The sequence below is a fragment of the Periplaneta americana genome, chromosome 2 (genome assembly GCF_040183065.1).
Source record: "Periplaneta americana isolate PAMFEO1 chromosome 2, P.americana_PAMFEO1_priV1, whole genome shotgun sequence".
In the NCBI taxonomy this organism is placed as follows: domain Eukaryota; kingdom Metazoa; phylum Arthropoda; class Insecta; order Blattodea; family Blattidae; genus Periplaneta; species Periplaneta americana.
The window spans coordinates 176,765,473-176,778,945 of record NC_091118.1 but is presented as its reverse complement, the minus strand read 5'-3'; positions in this window follow the sequence as shown (position 1 = coordinate 176,778,945).

Below are 13,473 nucleotides of genomic sequence, written 5' to 3'. Positions count from 1 at the left end.
ACTTTGCCATTCACGAATGACTGCGTCAATATAAATGTTAAAAAGTGTTGGGGATAAAGGGCAACCTTGTTTCACTCCCTGATTTACATATATTTAATTTCCATTTTTACCAGTTTCCATACTTATGAATGTATTTACATATAAACTCTGTACAACTTTAATTATGTGATTTGGAAATCCTTTATTCAACATTATGGTCCACAGCTTGTTCCGTAATACTCTATCGAACGCCTTTTCTAAATCGATAAAAATTAAAAACGTTGGAAGATTGAATTCTCTTCATTTTTTTGTATCAATTGATCGAATAGAAATACTCAGTCACTGTAAGAGCATCATATTCTGAATGCATGTTGTTCTTCTACAAGTAGGTTTTCGCTAATTTTCTGAATTCGCCGATTTACAATCTTCGTATATAATTTGTATGCTGTATTGAGTAAACTTATTCCTCTATAGTTTTTACGGTTGCCCTTCTTAAAAATCGGATATATTTTCCCTTTCAGCCATTCAATTGGGATGTTATATGTTCTCCAACAAACATTTTATACAATTTATTATTCAAATCAGCGCATACATTCATCCAACCAACCTTCCACTCACCTACCAGCAAATACATTTATTCTGTTCTATCGGTCCCTTGAATCCAAAATTTCCTTCAGTTTGCACTTTTTTTTTTTAGTTTGGTCTTTGACAACGCTATATCAACTATTAGGTTATTTAGAGTCGATGGTATTGGTCATGGATGGGCAACTCATGCTCTCAAAATGTTGAAAAAAACCTTGAAAGATAGAAAGACAGACGGAGCCAGCCACAGCAGTTACAAGTTGTTTGTAGTTTCGCTGCAAAAGCAGTTCACTGCCACGGTGCGCTCTGACGGCTCATGCAGGAGTCGTGATATCTACTCCACGATTTGAATTTCAGAATGACGTATGGTACAATATTATAGTAATTTTAGACAGACTGTACCTAAACACACACAACAAAATTATATTATTTCCTAGCTTTGTAAATTAGTTTAGTAATGCAAATACAAACTGAATACAACCTTTTCAAGTTACAAGAGATATACAGTAGCTGCAAAACTTATTTATTATTACACTATCTGTTAATATTCCTTATTATATGTCTCACGTTAAACATAGAACGCGAGAATTTACAAGTATTTATTCATTAAAGAGTATTCCTCTGTCCTCAGAAAGGTAATAGTCTATATTCTCAAACAATCACAAATTCAAGGAAGTAATAGTCTATATTCGCAAACAATCACAAATTCAAGGAAGTAATTTTTTACATGTCACGGCAAATGAAATAAACTTGCTTCTGAGCTCTTTCTGTATATTGAAAGCTTTTACACTTCCTTCTTGTATTAAACTCTGCCTCCAGCACATAATATGGAAGCAAAGAGTATATTTGGAAATTCCGATTTAGGAAGCATTACGAACAGTTAGATTCCTAATTTCGCTGGAATATGAGTGGCGTGCTGTTCTGTAGATTTATCAATTCAAGCTATAATGTTTCAGGATTTTCTATCGGCCGTAAACCAAAAGGATTTCAGAAAAATCTCGATTCCTTGTCAATTGTCACTGTTTCTCAAACTTTACCAGTGAATTCTGCTGTAGGTCTTGAAGTAGGCCCTTATATTTGATAAGAAGATACTTTATCACCCTCCAAGATAGTTTATAGTCAAAGAAAGTGATGTTGTCAATGTTCTACATGATACGGCCACATTTCAAATTTATCCATAAACGCTTTTAACTAGTCGATCATATGTCGTGCAATTCTGTAACTCGCACGCACAACGTGCTAACGATATTTGATATCAGTCTCACCATGTTGATATCTCATTTCTACCTTTAGCTGTTCTAAAGCAGATCTAGACAGTATTTCTTTACTAAAACCTTCACTATGTTTATTTGTAACATAAAATGTCATGCGTAAGAAAGTGTAATAGAACATAATACAAGCTTTACTTCCTTTGTTAATAAAAAAATCTTTCTCTTTCGACTCATCACTAAAGGGAAATGATCTGGGTATTATTTTGTTTTTCACTTAAAACGAGCCACCACTTACTGCAGACGTGAGTAAACTTGTGTCTTGCATACAGACACTACAGAGTCCGTTCCACCTGACTGAGGTTGTGTTGACACTTTGAGAGCACGAGTTGCCCACCCATGGTATTGGTGATAACGACATGGTACTTGGCGAGATAAGGCCGAGGATTCTCCATAGATTACCTGACATTCGCCTAATGGTTGGGAAAAACCTCGGAAAAATCCAACCAGGTAATCAGCCAACGCGGGCGGAAGTCAAACACGCGCCCGAGTGCAACTCCGGATCGGCAGGCAAGCGCCTATAATCTTTTCGTTGTAAGAATAATCCTACAGTAAACAATGGCACGTGACTGAAGTGAAGCTTGATTGACCGCAATTTGGCGCCAGAGATTCTTAGTAAATGATTCCGCCCACTCCTGTACATTCTGTTTCATATTAAACATTTCCTGTTATTTGTCGAAGTAGATCTAACCTCACTACCATGCATTGGTTTTCTTAGGAAACTGTTACTTTATAATTTATGTGGAAATGAAATAATTTTATTCCTCTGTACACCTTATTTATGTGTATTTATTTGTACATCTTACACATACTGTCTTCATCTGACGTTGTTTACGTTGTCTACTTAAGCAGCCGCGGCGAAAATGCGATCGTGCGCCGAGCCACTGTGTAACCTGCAACGTGCATAGCACCTATGGAGAGAGGCGGACACCCGAAGGGGTAGTGAAGCAACTGTCTGACTTATTAACGGATTTTCATTTTCCTTACTTCAAGCACCTAAATATAATTTTATACAGTACAAGGTTACAGACTAATGTTTAATACGTGTAACGAAGAAAGAAATTAACAATAAAACATAGGACAATTTACCACAACCTAAAATTAACTGTCTTCAGAATGTCTCTGCGACAGAGTTTCAAAATCAGGAAATATGTCACTTACTGCCAGTCATAGTTGATCACGAAGGTATTTGTCTGTCAGTCGTGATCTAAATTTGGTTTTTACTGTTTTCATTCTTGAAAATAATTTTTCACAAACGTAAGTTGTAGCAAACATGGCTTCAAAAGAGCAAGCGAAAGAACGAAGCTTCGGATATTTATTTTTTGGCAAAGATTTGAAACGTTCAACATTATTTTGTCAAGTCCTTACATTTAGCTTTCATTTAACATCACATTGTAAATCTGTGAATTTAAATTGAAGATCTAACCGCATTATTCGTACCTCTGCTGAAAAAGGATCTACGTACAGGGATGATGATGATGATGATAATAATAATAATAATAATAATAATAATAATAATAATATCATTTACCTTTTAATGTTTCATCAGTAACATGTAGTATAACGCCGTTTTATGTTATACAACCGTTTTCCTCGTAATACTTGTGAACAAATCATACATTTAATATTCTCCTCATGTTGGCAGCAAAAAAATGCGTCCTCCCATCCTACTTGAAACTTTCATTTTTGTAGAGGTACATGGTTTCGAGAGAGACATTGCGACTATACGCCACTCGCAGGTCAGAGACAAATACAAAGGGAACGGAGTTTGACTCCAGTGAGTGAGGGAGTGGGGGTTGTGGGAGGTAGGGAGCGCATAGCTGTCATTGCGAGTCACAATGTGCTCGTGAGTCACATTTTCGCCACGGCTGACTTACAGTATTCCTTTCAGTGCGCTGTCTGAGGGATGGGGACAGGACATTAAAATAAAGCAATGCAGATAGCGTAATGTGTAACGGACATGGTCTGTCCTGATATGCACGTCTGTAGACAGCAGTGTATGTGTACAAGTTGCAGTGTCCAGTCGATCAGTCCCAGTGAAATGGAGGAGTACACGAGAGCGGAATAAGCAGACCCGATTTTCGAATACGGATGGACCAATGGGAACGGTAGACAAGCTCACAGATTGTATCGGGACAAGTACACACGTAGGAGACATCCGACCCATACCATCTTTCCACGACTGTTCCAAAGGTTAAGGGAAGGAGGGCACGTGGTGCCAAATTACAATTCCATTTCCACATAACTATTTTTGCTTGTAAATTTCGACTCGGTCATTTCCGGACCAGGGTTCCTGATCTCAAATTGATACATGTGCCCTTCGCCATCATCCCTGAAAGCTTGTAACACCACCTCGGAAACACCCTGTATATTTTTCTGCGTCGTGTGAGTGTTTAGACTGTGAGCCAATCACCGGTATGATAGCCACGTGCTTGTGTTTACATTAGGATTTTTCTTACAGCGAAAAGGGTATAGTCGACAGAGTTACGCCGGTGGCTAGTTTGCACTAGCTGCGCTGTCTTTGCTCCTCTATTAAACTCAAACTGAAGAACACTGTTGGAAGTATACAAATCTGGCTTTCAGGTAGTAGCTCCCTGTAAAGCAGGTTTGAATAATTTCAAGGAAAAATTGTTCCGGGGTCGGACCCTTCGCTTAGCGCGCGAACGCTCTACCGACTGAGCTACCCCAGGAACTATACACGACACCGTTCTGGCGTCTTGTCAGCTCATGTGAGTTGTGTGGATATAAAGGAAAAATTGTGACGGTGTCGTGTATAGTTCCTGGGGTAGCTCATTCGGTAGAGCGTTCGCGCGCTAAGCGAAGGGTCCCGGGATTGATACCCGGCCTCGGAACAATTTTTCCTTGAAATTATTCAACTGTTGGAAGTGTTCTTCTTTCTCCACTTGACACTCCAACTTCTTTAGCCCACAAATAGCACAAATTTCCTTAAAATCCGCCAAATTCAAGGCCTATTCACAAGCACAACACTCCAAAAAACAAAAGAGAAACGACAAACGGTAAACAATCTCCTAACAACTCAGTGTTGTGATTATGAACAAAAATGCTACGAACCTATGTGTCAACCTAATACAATGGAAAGCCGGTATTGTCGGTAGCTTTAATGTACACGACATCCCACATTATCCTACCCTAGTTTCAACCTCGGTTCCCCTCGATGGGAGCCACCAACTGAGCTAGGGCTGGATTGTTTATCAGTATCGGTGGGTGATGTTTTTAGAACTGTCGTCACAGAATATTAACACCGGGTGCGGGGTTTCCCAGCTTTGCTTTCAACAAGCGCTCCCCCTCCCCCTCCCCCACCCTGAAGCTGAGGCTCCCTAACGGAGTAATGCCGCGTGTCACTCCGGCAGCCCCGGGCTCGTCCCGATGCTACCCGGAAATCAGAAATTAATGTTAAGATCGACAAGCGACGACTCGCCTCTCTCTGTCTAACAACAAGCAATTATATCACTCACTTGTCTCACAGAATGAAGGAACTTGTCTTTAAGGCCGGGATTACGATCGACGTTCGTTTGCGTTGCGTTACGTTGCGTTCATCTGTACGTTGAATTTCTACCGAACGTTCAGAGGCTGTGTATTATGATCGACGTTCGTGACAACTATCACGCTCTGCCGGCAATAATGAGTACTGAAATGGTAACTTTGAGATAAATAAAATAGGCCTACCGGTATTACAAAAATATTTTACGACAGTATAATATAGAATGACGATAATAATAATAATAATAATAATAATAATACTAATAATAATAATAATAATAATAATAATAATAATAATAATAATAATAATAATAATAATAAAACCATGTACTAGGGAAGACTGTTGTACCTTGAAACACTTTTCACCATTTTTTTAATTTTGAGAAATGAAATATCTTCAATGACAAATGCTTGAAATAATTATTGAAATTTCCTTTACAACTTCCTGTATGTATTTTCGAGTTTTACAGATCTATTAAGGAGGAAAAAATAAAATAAGGGACATGTAATGTGTTCGAAAGTACAACAGATTCATGTACCTTGGAATATACCCTTTTGTAAGTTGGGGCACATGGAATATAGATGGGAATATAGCTGTAAAAACTGACAATCATATTTAAAATATATTTCCCATCATAAACCAGAGTAGGCTTCTCTGATTGAGATTTTATTTCTTGGGTTTGTGTTAGAAAATATATATCAATGAACGAAATGTTTACTTCTGGTACTAAAAAAATTGTTTCGTCCACAGAACTCACACTTTGCAATAAATCAAACCGAAATTAAGACCAGAGCTACTGAGCGACTTTCTCTACAATCTACTTCAGTTTGAGTTCTCTGGGTAGCAGCAAAAAATTAAAAGAAAAAAAAAATGTCCAAAGCTATACTGTGCTGAAGGTACAACAGTCTTCCCTACTAAATAGCTGAACTAGTGCGAATTACGAATATATTATTTGTGAGGTAAGAGCCCCTTTATTTCGGGTTAAAATAAAATAACGTATCTAAAATAATGTAAATAAATTATTAAAAAGATAAAAAAAAAATAAGTTTACCCAAGGCTCGAACCACAGCCCATCTGTACCACGACCATTACGCTACGGAGAGATACGAAATGCACTTGTTGAATTAGGTGTTATGAAGGCTTTCATGTTTGCTGCCTATAATGTTTAATTTCGAATAAAATGTGTTTTATGCGATATAAAGGAAATATATTCATGTGACGTGATCATTTCTCGTATTAATATGATTTTATTTAATATTTCAGTAGCAATATGGCGCATCTACAACGAAAGAAGAGATGAAAACATATGAAGAGCTTCTGATTCGTGATTGGTTGACGTTCAGCTTACGTTTCTTTGCGTTTGTGAAAGCTTGACCTTCACAATGTTGAAACAACGCCGTCATGCGTTCGTTCATTCTAACGTTGATCGTAATGAAATACACGAAGCTTGTATTTGTCGAACTTCTACGTACTTCACCGCAACGTAACGTAACGCAAACGAACGTCGATCGTAATCCCGGCCTAAGAAGCTTAACGTTAAATAATACGTTCTCATTATTAGGGATCGTATGTTTTTTTGAAAAGAAAGGTTAGGCCTATTTCAAATCTGTCACTATTTCGGAAGATATTTCGTGAAATAATTTCCCAACTAAGTACGTAATATTTTGTTTAATATATAAACTTATGTCATTTTTTTCTTTTCGTTTATTACTTTGGATTGCTTTCTTGCATGAGTACCTCTATTTTGTACCTGGACATATAGTGAGGATCACGTAAGAGTAATTCCTAAGGATGCTATTCATAGACATTTCGCAACACGCTCTACGAGCGTACTAAGCTAGCCCCGGCTATCGACTGGTTACTTGTACAGAATTCAAATCATATCCTATCGCTAACACTGGTTTATGAATACGAAAAACGCTGATCATCCACCGGAAACCCGCGCTAAAAATGTCTATGAATACGGCCCTAAAAGACTAATTTGGCAGTCTCTATTCAGTTGTGCCAACTAATACTAGATATCACCTAAAGAGGATAAAATCACACAATGTCATGTATAATAATAATAATAATAATAATAATAATAATAATAATAATAATAATAATACTTACTTCTTGGCTTTTAAGGAACCCGGAGGTTCATTGCCGCCCTCACATAAGCCCGCCATTGATCCCTATCCTGAGCAAGATTAATCCAGTCTCTATCATCATATCCCACCTCCCTCAAATCCATTTTAATATTATTTTCCCATCTACGTCTCGGCCTCCCCAAAGGTCTTTTCCCCGCCGGCCTCCCAACTAACACTCTATATGCATTTCTGGATTCGCCCATACGTGCTACATGCCCTGCCCATCTCAAACGTCTGGATTTAATGTTCCTAATTATGTCAGGTGAAGAATACAATGCGTGCAGCTCTGTATTGTGTAACTTTCTCCATTCTCCTGTAACTTCATCCCTCTTAGCCCCAAATATTTTCCTAAGAACCTTATTCTCAAAAACTCTTAATCTCTATTCCTCTAATAATAATAATAATAATAATAATAATAATAATAATAATAATAATAATAATAATAATAATAATAATAATGTAGTATTAACAATAACGATGTCTTGCTTATTTACCACATCTCATCTTTATGTTGGGGACGTGTTTTCTAAAAGGTTCAATAATTTGTGAAAGAGTATATTTTTTCTTCTGGACCTCTCGTACATTATGTTAGTAGTTAGTAGAATAGTGTATGATCTAATATTAAAATGTATTTTGTCTGGCAACATGAAATTCATTGCTTTGATTAAACAGTTTACGAATCACGAGATCTAACCTAAAAATGTATTTCGTTTGATCACGTGAAATGATTAGTATGAATTCCGAAAACGAATGCCACTTTGAAATGTATGCTTTAGAATATTTACTCCATTATTGTAATAAAAGTCTAAACACGAAAGAAATTAATTAAAATGTGAAATGGTATTTCTGTCGATTACTCACACGAAATATGTTATATTTATTTACACTTAGCCTACCTGTCTCTAATCTTGAAATTGTAACCGCAACACAAAGCAACACATACAATAACTATTATGTATTAATATTAATACCCTACTACTATTAATTAATTATTAGTATGTTCAAATTACACTAACTTCCAGTAATGGGCTAAGAAAACTAGAACAATTTGAATTTTCAGAATTTTTAGTACTAACAACTTGTGTCACTGCTGCCAACATAACAGTTATAAAATCACTACCAGTTGTAGTATTTCTCAGTACCGAAATTCCGAAGTTGGCAAAGAAAATTTAACCTGCAAACTTGCCTGTTATCTTTCTGATTCCTAATGTAATTAGACTATTACCGAAACAGTTTCAGTATGTTACGCAGCCAGCTCAACCACCTCTTGAACGATGTCGTTTTCGAACTGTCTAGCCGCTCGTAAACGAAAGCTCTGTCAACCAGCTCGCGAACAACGAGCTGGCAAGCAGCTCGCGAACGAACGAGTTGCCAACCAGATCACAAACGAACTGACTCTTTTGAACGACTCTCTTTTGAGAACGTGAGCTAACGAGCTGTGTGAGTCAAAGAGTCGGTTGGACTCATCACTACTAGAAGAAAAGAAAGAGAGAGATAAACGTAAAGGTAGAAGAAAAATGAAATTGGAGAAATAAGACGAATTAGAAGCAAATTATCGAAAGGAAAACAGAAAGAAGAGATATAGGAAAACAGAAAGGGGGGGGGGAAGTTAAAGGAGGAATGGATACGAAAAGAAGTTTTAAGAAAAAAAGAGGTAAAAAAGGAATAGAGGATAGTAATACAGGAGGAAAGAAGCATGAGAAGAAATTACATGAAAGGTAAGAAACAAAGGACAGAAATAGGAGAATACATGGGTATAAAGAATGAGTGAGAAACAGGTGAAGAATGGCGAATCCTCGGCCTCATCTCGCCAAATACCACCTCGCTATCGCCGCTCCCATCGACGCTAAATAACTTAATAGTTTATACAGCGTCGTTAAATAACCAAGTAAAGAAAAGATGGAGAGATATGAAAAGGATAACAAGAACAAATAAAGCAAAGAAGTAATGGTACAAAAGGAGTGGCAATATGAGAGCAAATGAGATTAAGATGAGAAAAATATTATTCGCCATTCTGAATCATACCTACTTCTACCATATTTGTCCAGCAAGACCCATTCACAATGAAAATTAAACATAACCGTAACATAAACACAGAAGTTTGCACCCAGGCTACCAAATGGGATCATTCACAATGATTCACATAAGCATTGACATAAACATTACCGTAAGACGTTAACATGAAAGTTTGCAAACTCCAAACTTTCATGCTTATGCTTACGTGATTTGCAAACAGAACACAATCGTGGATGCTGAAGTATACGACAGAATATGAGGAAATGCCGTCGTTGTTGTTTCCATGGTTACCAAATATGTTTGCTGTTATGTTTATGTTCCCATCGTGAATGATGGTATGACTTCTTGATTTTACCGTAAAGGCTCATTCACAATGAAAATTAAACATAACGTAAGCGTTAACTTAAGAATGTAAACGTTACGGTAAAATCAAGAAATCATACCATCATTCACGATGGGAACATAAACATAACAGCAAACATACTTGGTAACCATGGAAACATAACAACGACGCCATTTCCTCATATTCTGTCGTATACTTCAGCGCTCGACGATTGTGTTCCGTTTGCAAATCACGTAAGCATAAGCATGAAAGTTTGGAGTTTCATGTTAACGTCTTACGGTAATGTTTATGTCAATGCTTATGTGAATCATTTTGAATGATTCATTTGGTAGCCTGGGCGCAAACTTCTGTGTTTATGTTACGGTTATGTTTAATTTTAATTATGAATGAGCTTTAACGTTTATATTCTTAAGTTAACGCTTACGTTATGTTTAATTTTCATTGTGAATGAGCCTTAACAACCTGTACGGCTAAGTTTGACGTTTTCACAGTTGAAGTTTTAGAGAAAAGAGTTTTGGAAACAAGCATTCGAACATTCCCGTCTGTATGATCTTGTAATAAAATATCAGTATGTATGTAGGTACACGACGAGGCCATTTTAATTTATGCTGTTACACGCCGCCTTTGGAAGGCCCGAGTTTGAGTTGATATCACTATCTAGGATGCGCGCTAGGTTATAGCAATAAATTATCTGGCCTCAGTTTTCTCCTCTCGGTCTGCCGGCGAGCCTATCCAGTGGTGCATGATGGTCGTCACTATCAAAGGCTCAGCAGTGATATTCAATTTGAAAGCGCATAATTAAAACGTGAGAGGATGGGTCTGGGTCTGGGGGTGGGAGAGGGGGTGGGATGGTTGCGAGAACCGACAATCTGCATGCATTAACATTCTGATGTTGGGAAATATTATTTCAGCTGACTCTGGCCATCACGGTCGGGAATGGATTTTGCAGAAAAGAGAATATTTGCTATTGACGGTCGGTCAAATATGAATCTACCAAGTGGATATCAAGTTTCCAAAAGGGGTTTGGAATTTACACGGGCTTTGCCAAGGACAATGAGAGAGTGAAATGAAAAATATTTCACAGAGGCATTTCCCCCCCCCCCCCGGTATTGTTTGTTAACCAACGGGGCAGCTGTACTCTGCATATAGCAGGCTATGCTGGTTGCATACGCATTAGGCTTACTGACTGCCGTTCCTTTGTGAAAGATAATCTCTGTACAAACACTCATTTCTCGGAATGTGTTTTAATTTACACTTCAGGGCTTTCAAACGCTCTTCTGGATACGTATCATTATTATCACAGAGAGACATTCCAATAACTTATTCCAAAGAAGAAAAGTATAATATTAATCTTTGCGCAGTAATCAAAAACAAATATACAGGGACATCATTTTATTTTTACTAACATTTTTAATATTAACCTGGCTATACCTTTAGAGAACTGGAAACACAGTTTGCTATCCCCTTCCACGACTGTAGTTCGATGATACTGGCGTAAAACACAAAAAGATCACTCTACTAAGTATAGGAGGGAAGAAAAGTAGTTTATCCATTTACGTAAACAATGAAATATCGCGATTTTGAGTTAGATAATTTTCATTAGGTTTTTGTTTAATCAAAATACAGTACTGCATTAAGAATAAGTGTTTTTACTCACGAACTGAGTTATCCATGCGAACGTATTCATTATGCAGTATATTATTATACTGTCTACAGCAATATAGAGAAAGAAGTTAAATTGAAAAATAATCATAATATGGATATTTAAACACATTTTTGAAAATGGTGGCCGTTCATTTCGATACAGGCTTCAGTTCTTTTGTGCATATTATCGCACTGTAGACTATTGCATCTAATTCCAATTGCCAGTTTCGTCCTTCGTACGAGTAACTCATGTTGAAATAATTCTATACCTAGTCTATAAAAGAGTACCTTACGTACTGTAAATTTAATCTTCACTTCTGCCCGATCCGAAAAGATAAAATTACTCAGAAATGCTATCTACTGTCCGTCCAAGTGGTTTTGTCGCAGGGTCGTAGAAAGGAGGAGGAATCACGTGACAGTTAATTACTTAACTAGACCCTTTTATTTAAGTTATTTTACGCAAACGTCCAATTCCTAACAGAAATTAATGTTTTCAGAAAAGAGCTAAGACAGCCCAGCTTTTACAGTGGGACGAGCAGAAGCAGGTGGGGGAAATCGGGATGCGACGTAGGCAAACGACTGTACCTGTGCGAAAATATGATTCAATATTGAAAGCTCTTTCGTGACTGGAAAACGTGAAAATATATCTGGAACGTATTATACTCACTAACTCAGTGCTGTTTACTATATGCTGCCTTGATTCTGTGTGGACAGTTGGAACTTCGTTAATAGAAGGGGTGGGAGTGAAGTACATTCAAAAACTCAGGTACAGTAAAAATTGAAGTAAAAATAAAATGATGTCCCTGTAGAACAACTAAAAGAACCAGTTGACAGTCTCTCATTAAATTTCTATAACGGCAACCCTACTCAATTATCTCCTGCCTTAGTTACCTCATGAATGATATCTAATTGGTATCACGAGGTTCCCACCATTAATTAAGACGTTATTATGAATAATGCCTCTGATTGAGATTCTGACTGAGAGTACGTCTATTGCACTGAAGCGCAAGAATTTTGCTCCGACTTAAAACAATGTATCCCTTATGGTTTGGTGTGAGCTGAACCCGAACATGCATCTCTTTTCTTCGAATCAGGTAAGGGTTTTAAGATATACTATGATTTTCACTCTGGCGCGGGTTGGGAGTTTTAAACCAAAACAAAAGCTAGTGAATTCTATGAGTTGACCTATTTCCGGTTTCTTATGGTTGTTGACATGTTCTTTTGTAGTTCTAATAAGTAAACACATATTGGTCCCTTCTATTCAGCACATTTCATAACAGTTCAAAGTGAGGTCTACGCAATGAACAAACAAGGGTGTGGTTTTCAGTATTTAAAAGAAACGTTTACCAGTTTGAGAGAAGGAAAATTAAAAGAGTGCATTTTCATCGATCCACAAATTCGCAAAATTATGGCTGACTCTTTGTTTGAAGAGAAACTTTCCGTTACAGAAAAAAAATGGCATGGCGCGCTTTCAAAGATATTTGTTCAAATGTCTTTTTTAATTCTAGGCCAGACAACTACACCGAACTTGTGGAAACCATGTAAAGTGCATATGAGGAAATGGGGTGTAATATGTCTCTCAAAATACACTTTTTCTTACATTCTCATTTGGGTTTTTTCCTCCTAAGCTTGGAGCGGTAAGCGACGAGCATGGGAAAAGATTTCATCAAGAAATATCTGAAATGAAAAAGGGATATAACGGAAGATCATCACCCAACATGCTTGTAGACTATTATTGGTTCCTCGTAAAAGACAATCCTGGGTCTAGTTATAAACGGAAGTCACCAAGAAAATTCTTTTAATTGGCGAGTTCAAATTCCGAGATTTTTTCTCATTATACAATGAAATATTTTTATTATTATTGTGTTTTTTGTGTTTTAAACTATGTGACATCATATTTGTATCCAGTACACATTTTGCTAGTATTATGAGGGATTTTGAATCTCTAGTCTATTGTAATTCTATCAGTAGCAGTCAAAAATAAACAAATAAAAGTTTTTAATAAAAAAT